Raw genomic sequence first — 23263 nt, forward strand, 5'->3', positions numbered from 1 at the left:
AAAAAATAATTCATTTTAAGTCTGTAGTTGACACACAAAGAAGTAAACATATAGGAGCATGAGATCATTTAGGATGCAGGCAGAATGATATGGCAAATAAATATTTAAAAATCTAAATCATGAATGTTTGATTAACAGGAAAGGAAAGGAACACAAACAATGTGCAGAATATATGAGAAATCCACAATAATACTGAATGATATATGCAGGTTTAGGACCAACATGTGCTGCTCTATACACACAAGGACTTTCGTCAGAGAAAGCCTTTCTCAATTCAGGATAACAATTCCAAGCATGTTGCATGTGCAACAGCATGACTGCTCGGCAGAAAGGTGGATGACTGGTCTTCCTGCTATCCGAACGAGTCATCCATTAAAAACATTTGTCACATTATGAGACAAAATATAGAGCACGGACATCTAGAACCTTGAGATGCAAAATGAGGAAACATTTGGCTTTCAAAACTGCAGCAACTGGTCCCCTCAGTGGCTAAACAGAGGAGTTATGATAATACAGTAGGCACATTACCAAATATGTTTTTCCCACATTTAGAGGATGCAAAAACTTTTGCGCAGCTTGTTTTTATTCATTTTTGTATTCAACTTCACATTTTAGCAGGAAGGTTTGAGAGGATTCACAACACTGATCCTGGCTTGATGTCTTCTGATGTAGTCTGATGGATTGTTTTTATCTGGAAGGTCACAGGGGTGCATTATTTTGCTGTATAATGCCAAAGCCATTACACAAACCACCATATTCTTAAGTCAGGGAGGGGCGGCCATCTGTGTGACCCTGAATGATTGTACTCACCTGTATCAAGTGAGAACTTTGAAGAAGGTGCCGCCCTTTCTGGCTGATCCTAGCCACACTCATTAAAGGAGTTTAAATTACATCCATTTGCCTGCAGATACTCTATGCCACATATATGCTTTAAACGGTGTTGTGAAAAAGTTTTTGCCCCTTCCTGTTTTGCATATTTGTCCCACATACATGTTTCAGATCGTCATAAAAATGCAATATTAGACAAAGATAACCCGAGTAAACACAAAATGACATTTTTAAATGATGATTTTATTGATTCGGGGAGTTATCTAAACTTACCTGGTCCTATGTGAAAAGTAATTGTCCCTCTTGTTAAATCATGAATTGACTGTCATTAACCACATTTTTTGGCAAGCTGAGTTCTGTTTCACTAAACACACTCGAGCCTGATTACTGGCAGACCTGTTGAATCAAGAAATCACTTACATAGAAGCTGCCTGACAAAAGAAGCGGGCTAAAAGATCTCAAAAAGCAACACATCATGCCATGATTTAAAGAAACACCTGAGAAATAAAGTCACTGACATCTATCTGTTGGGAAAGGGTTAAAAAAAACATTTTAAGGCTTGGGACTCCAGTTAACCACAGTCAGAGCCATCATACACAAAGGGGGAAAACATGGAACAGTGGTGAACCTTTCCAGGAGTGACCAGCCTACAAAAGGTGCTTTAAGAGCACATTAATGACACATCCAGGAGGTCACAGAAGAACCCAGAAAACAGTAAAGAACTGCAGGCATCACATGTCTCATTTAAGGTCAGAGTTCACGATTCAACAATAAGAAAGAGGCTGGGCATCCGTGGGAGGGCACAAGGAGAAAACCACCAAAATGAACATAAAGGTTCATCTCACATTTGCCTGATGATCCCCAAGACATCTGGAAAAATATTCTATAGACTCACAAGACAAAAACTTGAACTTTTTAGAAGGTTTGAGGAATCAGGAATAAAACTAACACAGCATTTCAGAAAAGAAACATCATACAAATAATAAAATATGGTGGCAGTAGTGTAATGGTCTGGGGCTATTTTGCTGCCTTGGGACCTGGAAGACTTGTGAAACCATGAATTCTGGTGTCTACTAAAACATCCTAAAGGAGAAAGTCTGGCCATAAAACTGAATTGCACTTAGGTTCTGCAACAGGACAATGATCCAAAACACACCAGCAAGTCCACTTCTGAATGGCTTAAGAAAAACAAAATGAAGACTTCAGAGTGGCCTAATCAATGTCCTAACCTGAATCCGATTGAGATGCTGTGACATGACTTTAAAAAGGCAGTTCATGCTCGAAAACCTCAAATGTGACTGAATTAAAACAATTCTGCAAAGATGAGTAGGTTGAAATTCTTCCACAACACTGCAAAAGACTCATTGCCAGTAACTGCAAATGCCACCCTTAGCAGTTTTTGTTGCTAAGGGTGGCCCAACAAGTTTTTCAGTTTAGGGGGCAATCTCGTTTTTATATAGGACCCTTTTCCCCCTTTTCCACTTAGCAACAAATACATTAATTTACAAACTACATTTTGTGTTTACTTGTGCATATTTATTGTCTATTTATTTCATTTTTCTTAATGGTGTCCCTTGGGGATAATAAAGATATTTTTGCTTTGTTCATTTGTCTCTTTTAATTCTATTTTGTTGTACTTTTTCAACATGTTCAACATAAAGATTCAATCAACATCAACAATCTTTAATTATTGAGGATGTAACACTTTGGTAACACTTTCCCAAATTTTCTAAACAGGCTGATGGCATGAAATTCAGAATACCATTGTTATATATTGGATAATTTGCCTGGATAGCATATTTTCTTGTGACTGATTCTTTTTTATTAGATGTCCCGATCTTTACTTACATGAGATCTAATGTGTAAGGACATTTTATGTATTTATTACATATTTTTCAAGAAATTCTAGCCTAATGACCTGGCAGATAAACAATTAAAGAGTGGTTTGTGAGGACAGAAATAAAAAGACATATAAATATCTGACATTACACATATCTATACAAGAAAGCTTTACATTGCTATATAAAAAAAACCTGTTAGCTTCTTAGGGAATGTTTGGAAATTGAATGAATCCTTTGACCTTATAAAGACTAGACAAACAAAACACTACAGCTAATAGCTTAGCTGCCATACTGTGCTGATAAGTCACATTAATTTAGGTAAGAATTAAAATATTATACTGTCTGTCTGTCAACAGTCTATAAAGGGTTATCTTCTGTATTTCTTCTGAATCTAACAATTTGAGAGAGTTTTGAACGTGGCATATATTTCAATGTTTTAGATCTCAAGCTTAAATTATTAGTTGTTTTTGCCTCCAACTCAAAATACCAATTTATATTTATTTTGTGTTTTGGATCTCTCCTTTACATTAATAAAAGCAGTCAGAGAGATTGCTTGACAAACAATACCTCAAACAGCCCAGCCCAAGAATGGTTTCTCTAATGCTAATGCAAAATATAAAATGTGTAGAATTCCAGTTCATTTGACAGTTGACAATACATTTAATTCAGAATGTCCTCTTTTTTATGCCTATAACTACTTTGTGTGAGTAAAATGTTTAGTACGTTTGTACAGTGAATTTAAATCCTAGATAGAAGGTTAGAATACAGCATTACCATGTTAAGTATATATTTGATTTCTATTTTTTTGTGGAGATGACAAATAACATAGGTCTGCGTGCTGATGGGTAAAAAGAAAGCTGAACGCATCAGTGAATTCAAGCTCTTAATGAGGCTGTTTTCAGATAAATGTATTTACTTTTCAGGTATAAAGATCACATAGTACAAAGAGACTACAGTGAGAATGCCTCTGAATGTTTTCTCCATGATTTGGATCACTGAGCAGCACATAAAGTGTTTAACCTCTCCTCGCTTTGTAAAGCTGAATTAATTTTTCTAGCAGTGTGCCTGAATTCAATTTGTGCTAAGTTGCAGCGAGAGATTTATGCATGAAATCCCTCTTAGAGCTTATTTTCACTCTTTCTTCGCTCCGTAATCCCTCCACCGCTGCCGCTTCGTATGACTTACTTATATCATTATTGATTTACAACAAGTGGACACTGTCCTGATTAACGTTGTGCGATTTGCAAAGGATTTGGGCTCCAGAAGCACAGGAGCCAGAATGTGCAAGTGTAATACAATAATTCAAACATCCGTTTTTTAGTCAAAATGCTTTTTTCAAACTCCTTTTAATTGCACAAAGTGAGTTTAACCTTCTGGATAGGAGTGATATAATGACAATTTTACTATAGCTATCGACTCCGAAAAACACACTTCTCTAAAACATACTGAGCTGAGCTGTTCTCTGGTGCGCCCTGATACCTCTGGGTTCTGGAGCAGAGACTCTTTTTTTACTTTGTAATTCAATTTCTCTGGCTGTTGTTTATTTCATAGCTCCCCTGTGAAGCATCAGAAGCTGATGTTCTGTCAGCCCCTAACTGTCGTACATGTTTGTCATTCACAGCCCTTGTTAGAGGAAGAAGGGAAAAAGGAGAGCTTGACTCTTTTTCTCTTCCCAGCTGAGAATTCCCAGAAGCAGAATTGTTCTATTTAGATGGAAACTTTTTTGTCACTCTCCTGTCTAAATTGGCATATCTGGCTCTCTCTTCTGAAACCAATAAACTGTGAACATGGACGAATCTGTCAATCAAGCTCAAATTGACTGCAGCATGCCAGATGACAACACCATCCTCTTGAATATAAATATATATATTATTTACTGTATATATAAAAATGTTGGGGTGATCTGATTGGCTGTAATCAGCACCTGTCACGCTTTTTGCGCATCAAACATTCAGTTAATAGGTTTGAAAACACAAGTGCAGACATTTCCTCATATATTCTCAGCCAATGCAAGTTTGCGGGTATAAATAAAATTGAGTATTTGATCTTGGGGGGAAAAAAGTCCAGTAAGGCAAAGTTTGAACAAAAATGTTCTTACTTGTACTCAAAAAAGAAGAAGAAAACGAGGTCAGTAATCAATTTAGTGCACAAGTGCTGAAAGTTTGATTAATTATATACATGAAACTTCAATTTACTTGAGCGAGAGAGAGAAAAGCTTTTTATAATCTACTTTTTATTCCTTATCTAACACCGACATTAATGCAATTACTCCTCACTTCAATAAGCTGTAATAACTTAAATGCATAGAACTCATTCTACAGATTGCTCCTTGATCAGCATGTCTAAATTGTACAAGTCAAGAGAAAAATATTTCTATTTGGAATGATCTCAGAAATGTACGATCTGTTTCAAGGAAACAAGCTGGACTTTTACACGTGGTAGACTATGTGTTAAAATGTAGCTTTGACAGTAACAAGATACCCTCCCAGGGTATCATAACAGTGAACCGTATTGCTCATATACCTCCAAACCACAGTGTCAAATCTAACTGTTGACCTTTTGAGCTGCTCCACGCTAATACTTGCTGACTGAACACCCTTTCTGTGTGATTTGTACAGCCGTACCATGAATATGCTGCAGCAACTGAATTATAATTTGGTTACTGGTGTGTCAAATGTACAATAAATCCTCAGGATGTTATCATTTGCAGTGACACATGAAGAAGAAGATGAGGGGAGGGGGAGCTGTAGAGAAAATATGAAAATGCTTTTCACGTCTTCATATCCGAGCAGTGGTTTGGACGTTATGAAAAGAGGGAATGGATCTGCTGCTTTATGTGCTGTATCTAATTGGATATGGCAATATATAATATGATTCTCCAGTATCCATCAATTCCTGTGTTAGACCTGTTTGTATGGCCGTGTCAGTGGGGCAGCCTAGCTTGTTATGATGCCTGAGCAGCAATTATGAGGTAATTTTTGACTCTTGCTGTGTGAGGCCATCTAGAGGATACTTGAGGGGAGGTTCCTAATGAGTGAGCATTGATTGATTGGACATAATAAGTGCCCTGCTTGACTGAAACCGAGTGAGAAAAGGGGGGAGGAAAGGAGACTGGGGGGTGAGTAGTGGGGTTTGGATGAAAGCATATTTCCAATTGACCAGTTATTAGATCGGTTAGCGTATAGGTGAGCCCCACACCACTGCCAAAACCAGGCTGTCTCAGCCCAGCGCCAAACCTCATTTACCCTTCACCAGTAAATAATTACCCTAATGGCTATTGTGTGATACATGATGCAATTAAAGCCTAATGCAATGCACCTCACTTAGCGAACGTGTCAGGTCCCACACAACAGGCAGCGGTGGTCCTGAGCTAACAGGGCTAGCTACCTGACTGCCCAGTAAAGGGGATGTCCTCCAAAGCAGACAGAAGAGCTCTCCTAATCAGCTGGATCTGTCACCCAGGTGTGTTTGTTTGCCTGCAACCAGGGAACTGGGAAATATTCAGAGAGAACCGAGGAGGGAAAGCAGAATTTGATGCAAGCTATTCCAGTTAGCAGAAGAGGATATAATGGAAGAGAGGGCAGAATCATCAACCCCCATCCTTTCTCCCCTATAACCCCAGCTTCTCTTGCAGCTCCCCTCCTCCTCCTCCTCCTTCACCACCACCACCACCACACTCCCAACACCCCAGTCACTGTCAGGCCAAACACATGATGAATTGCCCTGTCAACAGAATTCATTCAGGGACCAATTAATTCAGCAGAAATGAACTAGAGCCATCAGTCGCTGAAAAACTCAGAGCAAAGAGAGCAAAGTAGCTCTCTTTGGAAGAAAGAGAGACAGTGTGTGTGAGAGGGGAAGAGAGAGAGGGAGAATGAAGGAGAGGGTGCCAGGGGAGTGCAGTGGAAGTTAGCCTGACAGGAATTGGTCATTTAATGCTTTAGCGCACTGGAGACAGCCCCTGTCATAGAGGAAGCCATGACAGGACTCCCCTGGTACTTTATTTATTAATTATCCAGAGCAGCAAGGGGCATTTAACTGTCTCACTCCAGGCCTGTCAACTTGACTTCTTGTCATTTCCCTTCCACAAACAGGTCCTTTAGAAACAAACCCGAATCAAAGGAGGAGAAAATGTAATTACTCACAGAGCAGATAAATATTTTTATTGCAGCAGCTGTTACATTACAAAAAAAAATCTATTTTGGTGCTTGGACTTTTTCAGAAGTGTGATTCTAATCATGATGGAGGAAACTATATCTTGCCCTGAGTTTTGACAGCTGATCGTCTGTCAGTAGCGAAAGGACAAAGAGTCAGGTCCGTCTTACAGCCACTTGATACAAAAGCAACACAAGCAGCTATTTAAGAATTCACACGTATATTGCAGAAAAATAGATCATAATCATTATTGCATAATGTACTATTATATTAAGCTTATTTCAGCTACATCTCCTTGCAACTTATTCTATATTTGCATCAAATTTGTCACTTAGTATAAAAGAAATTGCTCTAAGGAAGAAACCGTTTCCGAAAGGAAAGCAATCAATAACAAAAATTTTCTTGAAGACTAAAAAATAATAACATCCTATGTTGTCGTTTGCCAAGCAGATAGAATTCTGTTTTCCCTGCTGGAAACTCAATGAGCCTGTGGCTGACCTTTTCAGTCAAAGGTTTGATCTTTCCCTATTGTGTTGTGTTGATCAGCTGGTAAATATTTGATGGAACCTTTTCTTTAGCACATCAAGCATCTCGGTGTAACGGGAGCATGACGAGGCAGCTGGAAAGCTGTTTTTGCTATCAGGTATGCCCTACTGAGATCAAACAACAGCTGAAAGCATGAATAATGTCAATAATGTACCAAACAGCATTACAAAGCACTTTTATGAAATGGGAAATACAGAGAAATTACATCCAGTAAAATATTCAGTGGTACGTTGTGGGAGTTGCAAGTCCTACAAACTCCTTGCAGTGAGTTAATTTATGCATTCAAAGAAGGTGGTTTTAATCCACAATGGCATTAAAGTCACAAAACTAACTGAGCAGCGGCACCTGAGGACTGCTCTTTTCTGCAAGTTTGAAACAAAGCCGATGAAATTCTGAGGAAGCCAGGAATAAGGAGATGTGCTGCAGTATATAATTAATTAAATGAGACTAATTAGGAACATGAGAGCAGGTGCCAGGCTATGGGCTGACAGCAAAGACAGCTAGACAACAAGAAGGGGGGAAAAAAACCTATGGGTAAGGGGTGTAACGTGACAAGAGGAGGGACAAAGCAACTTTCTGTGTTTTGTCACATGAAACCTCCAAGGAATATATGTGACAGAAATTGTAGACCCAGACACCATGGGGGTCTCTCCCTTTGTTTAAGACAGATTTTCATTTCACCAATTTGGGGTTGATGCAAGCAAGAGATTTTCCTCCTCATTATTCCTGCATGTGGATTAAAATAATATATAAAAAAGAAAGACGGTGCAACTGAGACACTCACATATGAATGTGTGCAGTGGCTCACCAGAGATACCATAGAGATGTCACACATTTAGAATGTTATGCATGAAAAAAATGGGTTTGTATTACTCGGTGCACACCAGCTGGTGATTTAGAATTCAAGCAACAGAGTACCTGTATAGCTAAATGCAATTTTTGGTCATTCTTGGATTATAAAAGTAATGATTGCATATTAACCACAGTTTCAGACAGAACGAAAACATCACATTATTGATGGATCATTCTGTTACTTAAATAGTGCAATAGATGGAAGAAACAACAGTATTTTTGCCGCACAAAAAACCCCACATCCTCTTTTTCTGCTCTACCATTTGGTTCTAAACATTATGGAAAGTCCAGCCTGTTCAGTCAGAGACACTCAGAAGGGGCATCAGCCTATTTTATCACAATTTGCTCACTAACCAGTTACAAATGTGGCATGTGATGACAATAATGAGGCTTGATGTCACTTAGCCTTTGGGCCGTGTGTGTGTGGAATAGTAAAGCAGGATGTCAGGGTGCTGCAGGTCCTCCTCTCTGGCACTGAGAGGCCTTCTACACACGAGGTGACAGACACCTCGGTTAGAGAGAGAGCCGCCTCTCTAACAGCATTATAAATTACTGTAGATCCTATTTGTGTCAGTGGAGGCAAGTGAGGGGAAAATTCAACATCAGCCTATTTATTCATTTACTTATTCCCTGGCTCGGTCAGGCTCAGTGCTGCTGGAGGAGAGGAGCTCTGCTCCTCTCTGTAGTGCCACTCTGCCTCAGAACAAATGCTGTGTGTTTAGAGACACATGGGTATTTCATTTTAGAAGCACTGGTGATATCAGAGTCAATCAGGCCAGAAAGGGAAAAGCATTACAGCTGAATTTTCTTCACCCAATCTGGATGGAGCCCGCATTTTTACATATCCATAAAGCGTAAATAAAACCTGCAAGTGCAGACAGCATGTCTGCCCAGGAGGGAAACTTCTGTACTGGAATGTGGCAGAAATGTTGAAGACTTGCTACAATATATACTCTAAAATTGTAACAGGTCAAATTAATTGGGAAAGGCCACTTAATATATTTAAATGTGTGTACGTTGTCTGAATAAATATGGGTCTTTTCAGATTAATCACCTTTCTGGTTAATATCTGAAAAGTGTTTGATTGGTTTAGACATGTAAAACTTGTCGATGAAAAGAAATAAGAACAATTAATTATTAAGACAATCTTTTAAAAAGAAATGTAACTCTTGAAAAGTAAAGGATTTGGGAGATATTGCTGTGCAGTCAATAAACAGCCTCACCTGACTCAATTTTTGTGTTAACAGTTCTTACTTTGCGTAATCAATAACCGGTGACATGAAATGGATTTTGAAAAGAAAAGTAATTTCCCATCTAAAAATGCCACAAATTATATAAAAATACAAAGCAACCACAGCTCGATATGTTTTTGTGTAGACTGGCTAATTCACAAAAGACAAAAAAAAAAAACAGCTGCTAAAAAAGATGCAGAGCTTTCGTTAAATTATCAAGGGATGGCTTGGAGTGTGCATCATCATTAGTTTGACTAAGTAGCATCGGTCAGTGACTCAAGTAGTGGTAAATGGCACAATTAGCAGGCTGAGCAGGGAGAGGTATATTCAATTTGAAAGCCTTCTTTCTTAATCCATCTCCTGTGATCATGAGAAATGCTGAGCTATGGGCTTTTATGCTCAATGACATTAATCAGGTTAATTCAAAGTAAAATGTCAACATTGTAATCAAGAACTAGCACACTCCAGCAAAATGTAAATGTCTACAGATGCTAAATGTTAATGTCCGACAGCGTTCTTCTTCTTAGATCTATCTTTTTTTTAAATATGTTTTTGTCTTAGCAAATTGGCACATTTCCTGTTCAGCTGGGCATATTTGATTAAGAGCTAAAAGAAAAAGAAGAAGCACAGATTAGTCTGAAACCTACATAGCAACCAACAACAATGAATAGCTTAAGTACGGACACCCACCAGAGAAGTGTTGACATGCTCCCTTACTATGAATATGTTGTTTCTTGTTCTACTTCTCCCAGTGCCCCAGTGCTTAATCCCTCAGTGCACTTGCTCTGTAACCCCAGCAGGTGCAGTGGGAATCTATAAACACAGCTGGTGCGTCTCAGCATCAAAACCCTTACATCTACCCTCACCTCGCACCTCACCCCAACACAAGAAATACCACACATAACCTAGATTCATGTTGCTAGTTTTTTCTTCTTCTTTTTTTTAACAAAGGTGCATGCAAGAAAAGTGTTGATGTCAACTAAGTACAAGAACTCTGGAGTAATATTTTGTTGAGGTTAGGTGGTCAATGTCATGGCATCAATATAAAACATCTGGTTTTTGTGCAAGAATGATCATGATCGTGCTTTTAAACTTTAAACCTGACACTTTTAACTTGCCTCACCTGATTTTCTTTTTTATTTCTATTAGAATTACACTTTAGTCACAACAATAAACACACTGCTTCAGTGTATTTTCTTAATTTCATACATACAAAATGTTAAATATCAGAGTTTAGAAAAGTAAACAACACCTGTAGTTCAGAACAAGAGTTTTATTTGTCATTGTTAGGCAGAAGCAGTGAATGTATAAGAACCAGACACATGGAGCACCAAATGCCTCAAAAAACATTACCTGTGTGCAGAAGCCCTTATGTTTTTTTCTTACACTGTTAATATTGTGAAGCAACTATTTTTCATGACCTTTCCAAACCATGAACTTTTTGAAAACATATGAAGCTTTAGTTCTTAAACTGAAGCAAATTGAAACTAAAAACCCAAAATATATTTAAAAAAAAAAATTAAAAGGCGATATATAAGATAAAAAGTCCGTGAAATCTATTGTAACTGCAGGTCCCACTGAAACCTGTGCCATACCTATGCCAATTACTGTGACGGTGTTAATGCCAGAGGAGGAGGAGCTGCTATTTCATAAATGTTTGCAAAGCCAGACTGCATGGCTGCATGCTTGATTTTAAAACCTGTGACCAGTGTTGGGTGTAAGATGTGCCAAAATAATGTGTTGCTGCAATCACATTATATTTTTAGTAACCTATTAATGCAATGTGTTACTGTGCTAAATTCACTAATTACAGTACAGTTTTTCAAGTGCTCCAATCATTAACAAGGGTTCTTCAGTTGCCTGCATGCTGGGAAAAAGCAAAAGAAGAAAATGAAAGAAGCATGTTTTTTTTCTTTCTGTGCATTTGCTGCTATCACCTGATTTTAGTTTGTGTGCTGGGAGGAGGGAAACGGTGGAGTGGTCTACAGCTTTTGGGGAGTGGAGATAAGGACATTACTTTTGTTTTGTTGCATGAAAGAACAAGAGTGCCATGGTGAAATGTAGGTTGTGTCCAGTACACATCACAACATCCACTAACAGTATGCTAACACAAAACCAGCCACGAACTCAAATTGATGTTAAATCTGAGTGCATGCTGATCCCAGCCGAGCAGACAGGCCCTGAGCTTAAATTTTCAGCAAAGATAAGATGAGCAGTCAGGCTTATAACATTGTAGCCTCCACAAACTTGCATTACTGTAGCGTCTTTGTCTCTACCTTACAATATAAAGCTTTAAGGTGACTGCTGTTGTGATCATATAAATAAAATTTAATTTAATCACTTTAAAGTCTGTAGAAACACCGATTACAAACGCTGCTCTGTGTCAAAGCAGAGATTAAAAAAAAAAATGATCAAAGAAAAATAAAAAAAATAAAATATCAGTTTTAAAGATGAATGTAAAGATGTTTACGTTCTTTGAACAATCGTTCAAAGAAAATTCAGATCTAGGCTAAAAGAGCTTGATTTGAGCAGAAATGCTTCGAGGTTTCTTGTTGAAGTGTTGAACAGTTCTCTCTTATGGTAACTAAGGGGGAAATGCTGTTCGCTCCCAAGGACTTTTTTATTGAAAGGCTGAGTGTCAGAGCTGTACTCAGCTTTATTATTACATAAATGCAGGATACACATTTTCATGATGAAAACGAGATCTCTTCTTTACAAATGGCTGTAGCCGTACTTGCACTGTACTTATACGTTTCCTCCTCAAAACGCTTGGCGCCAGCTATTTTGCACTTAAGAGTGACATGATTATAGGGCATATGCGTGTGCTCAAGTTACATGTAAAGCACACGTGCACTAATTAGTGTTTTTCCTTATTTTGTCCAGTACATGAATGTATCATTCATTGAAGTATTTGTGCATGGGAAAGCCTTTTGAATCAGCATGGAAATAGCAGACCCCACCACACTATATAAAGTACTATACACAGTAGCAACTAATAAATGTAAAAACATAATAACTGGCAGATATATGTTTGATAGATATGCAGACGTACACTGTAAGAAGGATATTTTACTAAATTGTAAGTTTAAAGTCGATTGGGCTGAGAGAAATACAGTGGTCATGAAAAATATATTGATTTGATTAGTTGAATTTCAAGCAATGTGGATCAGATGTTCATGGACAATTTAGAATTGTGCTGCATTCACTCCCCTATTGTATGCATATACAGCGATGTCACTACTGATATCACTCTTATTTAATATATTCTACTTGGCTTTGCATTTTTACTTGTTAGAGTGTGGTAGTCTATACCTGCCAGGAAGCGTTAGTCCTGATTGCTTAGGAAATTCACCACTGCCTTCCTGTAATGAGAGTGGACAGAGGTTAGAACAGCTCAATAGAAGAGATAACCAGTCTTTGATCCAAACAGCCATGCAGAACATACAGGCAATACCATCAGAAAATGTACTGTCAGGAATTTTGGATTTTAAATTACACCTGATTAACCTGAAGTAAGGAGGAAGAGGAGTTTGGTGGACTTGGACAGGCTGAAAAGAAACATGCAATTGGTTCACCACAAATCCTGTCAACTTTCCTGAAGTCTACTGGCAAAGCTTTGCACAAAGGAAAAATAAAATCCAGCTAAACACATTCATCAGTCGCTACAGCTAAAAATAAAATGCAAGCTCTCGCAGATGATGGATTTGGTATCATCCACCTGTCATTCACTTCCATTTTGTGAGCCGCAGAAGTGCGAGAACAGCCCTTGCTGATCAAGATCAGTGAACAGTCTCATGTCTGCAGATGTCTGTTGTGTTATTATTGGAAAATGTGCACGACTGACATCTCAGAAATGCCTGTTATTGCATAAAGAAGCCCGGGAGAGCCAACAAAATTCATTTTAAAAAATCACCAGAGGTTTAAGACACATATCTAAAATATTTAAGATTTTGTTCTGGATCCTTTTTTTTCACTTAATAATCACTAAAGACACCAAGCTAGGCATTTATGGGAAACTGGAAAATGTCTGAACATTTGCAACCACAGTAAATAATCCATAAACAACTGCGATGTAAACTTTGGGAAACATACAAAGAAATGATGCCCTGCTGTTTGGCAAAAGAGTGCCAACATGCCAGGATATTCTGTTGTACTCAATTGAAAATGTTTGCTTGGTTATTGAGTGCATGGTCGAAGATCTAGCAGTGCCTCTTAGATTTTAAAAAAAAATATAGCCCTTTACTTCAGCTAATTGAAGGTAATCTTGTGAGCCCATTTTTGGTACAGTGGAAATACTCACAAGTGAATGGACTCTCCACAGATGGGTTCTAGTTGAAACTAATGAGCTAACCTTCCTAACATTAGCACTGATGCCTGTGGTGATTTTACACATTATTTTATTATTTTAACCCTCCTTTTTCTAAGTAAATGCAAAAGTCAAACACCTTTCACCCCATGAACACAGAGACAGCTAAGTAATAATCCTTCATAAAAGTTTGGTATGTCTAAATGTGGGTCTATCTACATTTTTATTCAATCTGGACTTGTTTTCACAAATATCATTGCCTTTTGACTTTTCTTAAAGCTGTAAATTGAAATTTAACATTGCTTCAAATCCCCCAGCTCTTGAATACTCACAAGGGTCACCTAAAAGGAACTTGATCAACCAGAGTTGTCACCCAATTCACAGCCTGTCTCTGTCTTTCAAAACACCTGAGGGGGAAAATGATTTCCTCATTGCCAGGCTAATGGCGTTCATTTCTGTTAATCTATATCCCAGTGTTTTCCAATTTTGTGGGTGTATCCTCACTCTCCACCGTCTATTATGCTCCGGGGACGGGAAGCGGCCACTTTCTCCCCATCTTGTGGCACTTGAATTAAATGGAAGCAACTAGATTGCTGGGAAGCACAGGGCTAAGTGAAAGCAATTAAGGCACTCCAATTCTTAGCCAAAAGATGGGGCACCAATGACTCAAGAGAGAATTAATTTGTATATAATGATATCATCCAGTCTTTTTATTCACATTTTGTTTCATGGCTCTTCTGGGCTCTTTTGTATGGGGAGTGCACGCCTCTCTTTGCATGTCAGGGAGATGAAAACAAATCTGTGCTTAATAGGTCCACTGTGGACAGAAGAGGTCTATTAGAGGAATGAATGGGACTGGCTGAAGACACCAGGAGAAAAGATTTAAACAACCAATGGCTGGGTTTAGACTTCTGATTGAGGATTTTAATCATTTCATTCCAGTTTAGTTCCATTTCTATTTCATAAGAACTGTTTATCATAGAAACCCCTTCTGAGGCTGATAGTCTATTCTCGTGCACCAAAAACAAAAATTCGGTTTAAGTGATTAAAAATCCTGTGAATGATGATGTTGACACACCAGCTCTTATATTGACATGGCAGCTTGATGCTTTTCACTGGACAAACAGCTGTCCTTGACTAGCAGCTGTCCTTGATGTAATGTGATGAAAGGCCAAAATTAAACATTGGTGCTGACTGTTTGTGTGCCCACTGCAAGCCAGTTTGGAAACTGACTTTGACACAGCACAGCTGTCTGCACTCATCTGAGGATTAAGAGACATCACAGTATAATGCCACTGTGGGCTATACTTCTCCAGGCAAATTATCAGCTGATTGGCCAAAAAACGTCCAGTTAAAAGTGTTTTGGGAAAACACCTTTTTTGGGACCCTTTGGCCCTTAGTGCACATAGCAACTGGAAATTAGTTTTTCCCAGTCAGTAGGCAACTGCAATTTCATTTTGTTAAGCAATTAATATGATTTGATATATTTTGATTCTATACATACACAGTATCTTTGAAACTAAATCCTATTCATGCTAGTGGGTTTTAAGTAACTGTATAGTCAAACACAGTATAGTTACTTCTTCACTTTAGCTTATCATTATAAAGTAAATACAGATTGCATAGTGTAGTGACTACAGAACAATCAATATTTTGGTTGGTTTTACTCCCACAGTGCAGTTCTGTTTGCCAAGAGAGCAAAGTGCCAAGAAAACTATTACTTGAGTAGCACAGCTAAAACAGGTGGTGGAAAGGCTTTTAGTTTACCAAGTAGCTATTTGCTGCTGAAACTGTTGGTGATAAACAAACAGGATAAGAGTGGAAATGCCACTCAGATAGAGAAATCAGTGTTAACACTGGCAGAAAATTACCAGCACATTTTCCATTTTTTTAAGGATTTCTTTTTACATCGGACAGTCAAACTCAATGGAGAGGACTCAGGGATTTGAGAAGGTTCAAACGCAACCTTCAGTTAACACTGTTTATGCTTCCCATCTTATTAGCCAAATACAACCATATGGCTTCAAAGGGAAAGTATGCTGTCTTTGCAACAGTGGTTTGGGGGTTGTTTATTTATTCTTGGAGCTTTCTCTTAGATTTACTATATCTTTAATGCTCTTTTAAAGATTATTTAATCTGACTTCTTTTGTTTACCTTTGAACTTACATGCCTTTGACCTTTGCAGCACAGCCATGTGTGCTGCATGATGCATCATGGAGGTTTTATAACTCTCACAGTGAGTCAGCTGATCTTGATTAGTGAATCCATGTAGTGAAAGAGCCAGCTGATCCTCATTAGCAAAGCATTATCAAAGGATCAGGTGCATAACATATTATAACATATATTTCATGTTCACGCTGCCTATATAGTATATTTTTATTTTCCTTAAAATATACAGAGATATAAGGAAGTCGTGTTGTGAGGAAACTATAAACTATGCTTTTAATGAAATTCTAATTATCAACGCATCATTTAGACCTAAACAACATCTTTCTATGTGTTTTTATTATTATTAATTTAGTATATACTCATACATTTATAAAACACCCTCAGACATTACATTTGGTCTTATTACAATATTATGCATTATGATGAACTCTGCAGTATCACAAATGTTTGCCAAAGTTTGGAGCATTGACTTAGTTCAAATAACATACACACAATTAATTTGCGAGAGCAAATACAAGTCGTCCTCGTTACAGTTTTTAATCAGCATAGAAGGGAAATACTTACTTTGAGCAACTCTGCAGTGTTCACAGCAGTGCAAAATGTTATCACTGATATGCAAATGTTCACTGCAAACTGCATTTCTCAGTTTCATCTCTTCCTAAGTTAAATTAAAGCTAACGAAACAATGGATGGGGTATGCAAACAGCAAGCATCAGGTATCAGCCAATTACTGGGCTGTGCTTCATGAGACTTCATCCAGTATGACCAGTATGAATCACAGTAGTAATCATATTGCCTCAAAACTTATTTGGTAAGATAAATTATTGTTACATAGCCATATTTCAAAATAGACGGGCTGGGTAAATGTGCAAAGTGCTACAAATTAAATCCCATTTCTCTCCATTATGTTAGTGAGAAGATAATCTAAGGAACATACCTTAAAACAAATAAAAATAGCTTGTTTATTTTGTAATTTGGACTATCTGGCCTTCTAATTTTTGTTGGTTATAATTAATTTACTATGCACAAAGCTGTAACTGAAGCACCGTTTTTCTGGGGAAAAAAGTGTAAAGGAGTTCAAAGAGAGATAATCATCTCCTAATCACGAGTATGATGCCTTATAGATACTAAACGTTTGAGAGCAAACAATTTTCTCTCCAGCTGGCCTCTTTATAGATCATGAAAATATACTACTTAAATCAATGGGAGACATCCCACACACAATGGCAGCCCTGCTGTTCAATGATGGCTTTTGTATTGGGGGATAATCTAGAAAGGTCATCAATCATCCCATGTACCCTTCTCTGGAAAAAAGAAAGAAGAAGAAAAAAGACTGTCTGGTGTAATGTGCTTAAACATACCTTCCTCCTTCTTTTCTTTACAAAAAGAGGATGCATGTCCATGTGAATTTTCTGTAAAAACATGTACAACATTCAAAAGGGAATACAACACACTAAACACCAAGGGAGTCAATAAGGCAAATCGTTCCAAATTTACTGTCAGGCATGTGGTGAGACAGGCATTTCAAAGCAAAAGACTCCCTGGTTGAGCTGGAAATGTACAATTGACCCTGTCTGCCTTTTTCAGAATGGTGCAACATTATAACCTGGGGGAATGTGTTGTCATCCAAATGAGATAAGTTTATTTTCTGCAATGTAGCATTTGTTCCATCAGGCAGGGAGGCTATAAAGCTAGAAGGATCAGTGGGGAGTCGAGCTCTGCACATGTGGCGCGAACGAGGAGCCCGACAAAAAGGCTTGGCCACCGCCCAAATCTCTGCCTCTTCCTTCTGTGCGGGCCCAGCCTTGGAAGACAGGAGGCCACAATATTGTGGAACAAATTTCCTCTAATCTGAATGTGCTGGTCTAGAGCTCCAGTGGGAAGGCTGCTCTCCTGTGCCCTCCCCGCCTGTCCCACAGATCAGCCCAGTTTACCCTTCACAGTGCCAACACACTGCAAGACGGATGAGATGTCGGCGGGGGGTTAGAGCTGTCGGGATCTCAGCCCTTCCGTGGACCACTCATGTGTGCTCTCAGCAGGGCTAGTGCTTTGCCCTGGAGAAAGAAGCTGAGTGGAGAAGAGCTGGCAAGAGAATAGCCAGCTCCCACCTGCATCCTAAAAGCTTACAACTTTCACACCGTTTACTACAACCATAAGAGTGGAAGAAGCATGAATGGATTTATTTTTGTTCTTCCTTTTACAATGCTTAAATTAAAAAGAGATAGAAAAACAGATGGTGCAATTTGTCCATTTTCAGCTTAAACACCACTACAAAAAAAGCATACATAAAACATTTCTAACTGCAAGTGAGGATCCTCCTGTTGTCAAGGACTACATTTAGATTAAATGTGGTGCCAACGGCGCCAATGGAGACAGGTCACGTGCTCTGCTGGGGACTGTATCCATCAGCTTCTAGTCATTTTACAGCAGCATGCAAGGCTCCTCGGCTGAGGATTGATTGAGACAGGAAAGGAGTGGGAGTGATGAAATGTATAGCAGATAATTATTTATGGTGGCTGTATGAAGCTCCTCCTGGCGATTTTTTTTCCACACAGCTTGTTGAGGAATAAACATTGTTTACACCATAAGTTTGAAAAACTTTTTTTTGTGACTTGTGTTAACTCGCAGCCCCTCTTTATTCTAAAAGAACGTTTGTCTTGACATCACAACAGATAGAGATATTTGACGAATGCATACAATTTTTTAAATGGCTGAAGTGATGTTTTTTGAAGGGGAGTTGTTGTTGTTTTTAGCTTTGCTATCCTGTGCACTACCAAAACATTCAAAATCTGCCTGCCTCTTTTTAAAATTATTACTCCTTTATAATTATTCTTATTATTATTAGAAGTCTTTTCCTTAGCCTCACTGGATCGTACCAAAGTTCAGCTATTTTTTCAGCACAAAATATGTTGACTGATCCAAAATGTGATAGGTCCAGCGGTAAGTGTTTGCAGCAGCAATAACAGCCATTAAAAAGTATAAAAATTAGTAAAACTATAAAGATGTGCATGTTTATTTATGCATAAATATGGCCTCTATTTATACAAAAACTATATATGCATCCGTTAGAGAATTCTCTACAGGGTTGAAATGCAAAGCAACAAGCAACTTGCTTAAATAAAGGACTTATAATATCTAGTGTAAAATAACTGAAAACAATTTTGAATTCAGTAACAATCACTAGATAAGTAACACATGACCATTTTTCAATCTTCAGTTTGTCAACACATTGTTTAAAGAAACTATTACAGAAAATATTCTTCAGGCACAGTAGCTTAACGTCATACTGCTTGTTGCTCTTCTGTTTCCTGTCAATCAATTTTGTATTGATATTTATTACTAACAATCTTAGGAAATATCACTTCATCAATACATTTATTTGCACTGCACTGTTGTTTAAAAATGACATCGCGAGACTGTGAAGCAAACAATTTCTCATACTCCATTTCAAGCCAGCTTATAGGAGCCCATTCTAGGAAATTTTCCAGTTGCAAAGCCGAGCTGAGCACTGTTAAGCACCCGAGCGCACCCCGAGCCATTTTCCATTTGCAATAAACCCCGTTTGAAACGGGGCAGAACAACAGAAAAGTTGACTTGTTAACACTGGGAAAAGGAGGAGGACTTGTATGGTCTCAAATGAGCAGTCTGGGGCATTTTCACGCACACTGAGGGGTGGACAGGCAGGGAGGAGGAGGAGGGAGGGATTTCCATAGCAACAGTCAAGTCCCCAGCTGTCATATTTGGGCTGAGATAGGTGCTGTGAGCACAGGGACCACTTAACCCCAGCCGCACTTCAACTTAGGAAGTTAAAATGCTGCTGAGTGTCTGTGCTGTGCCTCACTTAAAATGCAAACTCTATACCCTGGGGAAGATAAGGGGATGCTTCTGAATTAACCCGGGGATACAGGAGCTATGCAGAAAGCCTGCTCTGAAATAATTAACCATCAATGTTTTTGGATGTCACTGAATTATGTGCAAAGAAAACACTGACAGTGAGAGCATCCAGAGAGGCACACAAACACAACGAGTTGCCGGTTTATCGCCGCATCTCACCTGAAATATTTTCACTGGTTAACAATAAAAGAACTGGGGTCTATTGTTTAGTAACCCATGTAACCATACTGTCAAAAGTAACAACCTGAGGAGAATATTCCACAGCTGTGAAACATCTTCAAAGGTTTGTATATTTTCTATCTGAAAAGATGTTTTTTGTTAAATTTGATGACATACATCCCATCCTATGCTCACGAATACTAATTCAGTTTTTATTGCAGCTTTTGCTTAAACACTGTAAAAATATGCAGGAGTGGGATAGCTCTAGTCTACTGACCTGTGCTATCAAAATAAAAGCCCTGAAAATCATTTAAATACAATATTCACTTTGAAAATACTTTAGTTCTTATCATTTTTCAACTGTCCACACCATTGGATTTAGGCTTTTGATGCTCAAATACATCTAAAGTGAATTGATGTCATGTCTGACACTACAAACCTTTGCTTTGGGAGACAATATTAGCATATAATGTGGGACTTTTTATGTGATCAAACCGACCATTGTAAAGGCACCAGCCTGAGAGGCAGTGAAATATAGATATATCTGATTTCTTTTAAATGTATTTTATCTGAGGCATTTTTTTCAGTAAAGAAAAATTGCTGACATGACATTTATTTAAAATCTTTCAGCCACTAAATAATCATTTATTTCAAATGTCTTACACGTGTAATGTGTTTTTCTTTAAATATGCATCAAGGTTGAATCCATCCCAACTGGCTGACATTTAGATGTGAGATTTGTACCATACATTTCAAATAAATCTGATGAACGTATTCCCAAAAGTCTCTTAATCAAAACAAATGAGTCTTAACACTTTATAGTCAATCTGGACATTCATTTTTGAAGAACAAAGAATTCTTTGACTTTCTGTAGTCTTTAAAGATATGTAACACATTTTGGTTACATTATCAGCTGGATAGTCTGCTGTCTGTTTCACACACACATTCTTCCTTCCAGCTAGTTGCAAACTGTACTGATGGCTGGTTAGAACCTCTTGTTGTTGCTTTATTTGTCAGATTTACCCATTTGTAAAACCTCCCGCAAAAGTCTGGAGATGTGGTGGTTTCATAAATCACAGGTCATTCATTCCAGGGATGAAAAATTAAGAGAGAGAAGAAATGCCACCAATTTTGAGATCTATTTTGCCTTGTTTATCCCAACTGTACATGTGGTGAACTATAAAGTATATGACTTGTTTAAAATAATACTACTAAGGATTAAACTTAAGCATAATTAAGGGTGTGCCTGCTGTTAGTGGTAGCTGGGTGTCGTTCTTTCTTTCTGAATGGTTGGTTGCACTAGAATTTGCTGTTTAGTTTCTCTGGTAGGGGCAACATGCTTTCTTTTTGAAGATGAGAAGATTTTTAGACGGTGGTACAAGGCTTTAAATTAGTAGTCCGAAAAACCAATGACATTATATACATCATTTAGGACTGCTGTATTCGGACGGATGTTTTTCAGTCACTGTTTGGTTAAGCTAGCAATGCTACTCAGAATTAGGGGATGACAATAGTTTGGGCTACAATTTCAAAATTTCTGACATTAAGGGACTGACAAAAATAGCAACTTTGTTAGGTACACCTGATCTGCTGTTCACTAGCAACCATCTTTAAGGTTTACAGAGAATCATCTTTAAAAGACAAAATATCAAGGAAGCAGCAGTTCTCTCTGAAAAAATGCCTTGTAGATGCTACAGGTCAGAGGAGAGTGGCCAGGCCATTTCAAGGTGATAAGAAGGCAGCAGTAACTCAAAGAACCGCTCATATTAACCAAGATGTGCAGAACAGCATCTCTAAAGACACCGAGCCTTGACGCAAGTGAGCTACAGCAACAGAAGAACATTCCTGTCAGCTTAGAATGGGAAACTGAGACTATGATTCACACTAGCTAAGTATCATTGGACAAAAGCAGATTGGAAAAACATTGCCTGGTCAGATGAATCTCAATTTCTGCTGTGACTTTTGGATTGCAAGACTAGAATTTGGCATAAATCAGAAAGCATGGATCTGTTCTGCCTTGCATCAACAGCTGTTGTAATAGTGTCAAGGACATTGCCACACTTCTGTGCTCCTTAGCACCAACTAAGCATTGATAAAATGCCATTATATACATCATTTAGGACTGCTGTATTCGGACGGATGTTTTTCAGTCACTGTTTGGTTAAGCTAGCAATGCTACTCAGAATTAGGGGATGACAATAGTTTGGGCTACAATTTCAAAATTTCTGACATTAAGGGACTGACAAAAATAGCAACTAAGCATTGATAAAATGCCGTAACTTACCTGAGTATAGTTGTTGACCATGCCCATCCCTTCATGACCACAGTGTACCAGTCTATCCTCTGATAGCTGCTTCAAGCAAGATAATGTGCCCAATGACAAAACTCAAATCATCTCAAACTGGTTTCTTGAACATGACAGAGAGTTAACTGTGCTCAAATGGCTCCACTGTCACCAGATCTCAATGCAGTAGAGCACCTTTGGGATGTGGTGGAAGGGGAGATCAATCTGCAGCAACTGCGTGATGCTGTCATGTTAGCATGGACTCTGAGGAATGTTTTCAGCATCTTGTTGAATCTATGTCATAAAGAATTAAGGCAGTTATGAAGGTAAAAGAGTGCATACTCAAATCAGTAGGATGTTCCTCTATGTTGGGGAAAAATGTTAAAGTGTTATTGCTTGAACATATGAAAGGGATGGCTATTTGTCATAGTAGCCTATCATAGCAGGCTGCAGCATCATGGAGACGGAAACAATAAAACATTTGTGGTTGATAAAGAACAGAACCTGAAAGATTAGAAAAGTAAATTAGCTTAAGATAAAGGCTGAACAGGGAGAAACTGCTTGTCTGGTATGTTCATCTGAAAGAGATGTATGGAACCAGGCTAGCTGTTTTCTGTCTCTTTGCTAACCAAATTTAGCTAGCAGTATTGTGAGACATGAAGGTGATATTAATCTTCCTTTTTATTAAATAATTTAATATGATTACTTTATATCTTATTTTATACCTTCGCTAAATCTTAAATTAAACTTGACTAAAGAGCTAAGTAGAGAGAGATTGTAACATATTACCACCAGGATGACATGTTGAATACAGCATATTAGCTAAATAAGTAAAACCTAGATAAATAGGCAATATCAGCTTCCTCCAAACCCACTGGGAAAAGTGATTTTTCTTTAAACAGAAGTGGCTATAGTTTGAACAGCCAGTTGTCTCTACATCCTCCATGTAACAGATATTGCTCGCGACAGCCCAGACAAAATGTCCCTGTTGTTTTGC

This window comes from Aulonocara stuartgranti (genome assembly GCF_965226115.1).
Source record: "Aulonocara stuartgranti genome assembly, chromosome: 8".
Lineage (NCBI taxonomy): Eukaryota > Metazoa > Chordata > Actinopteri > Cichliformes > Cichlidae > Aulonocara > Aulonocara stuartgranti.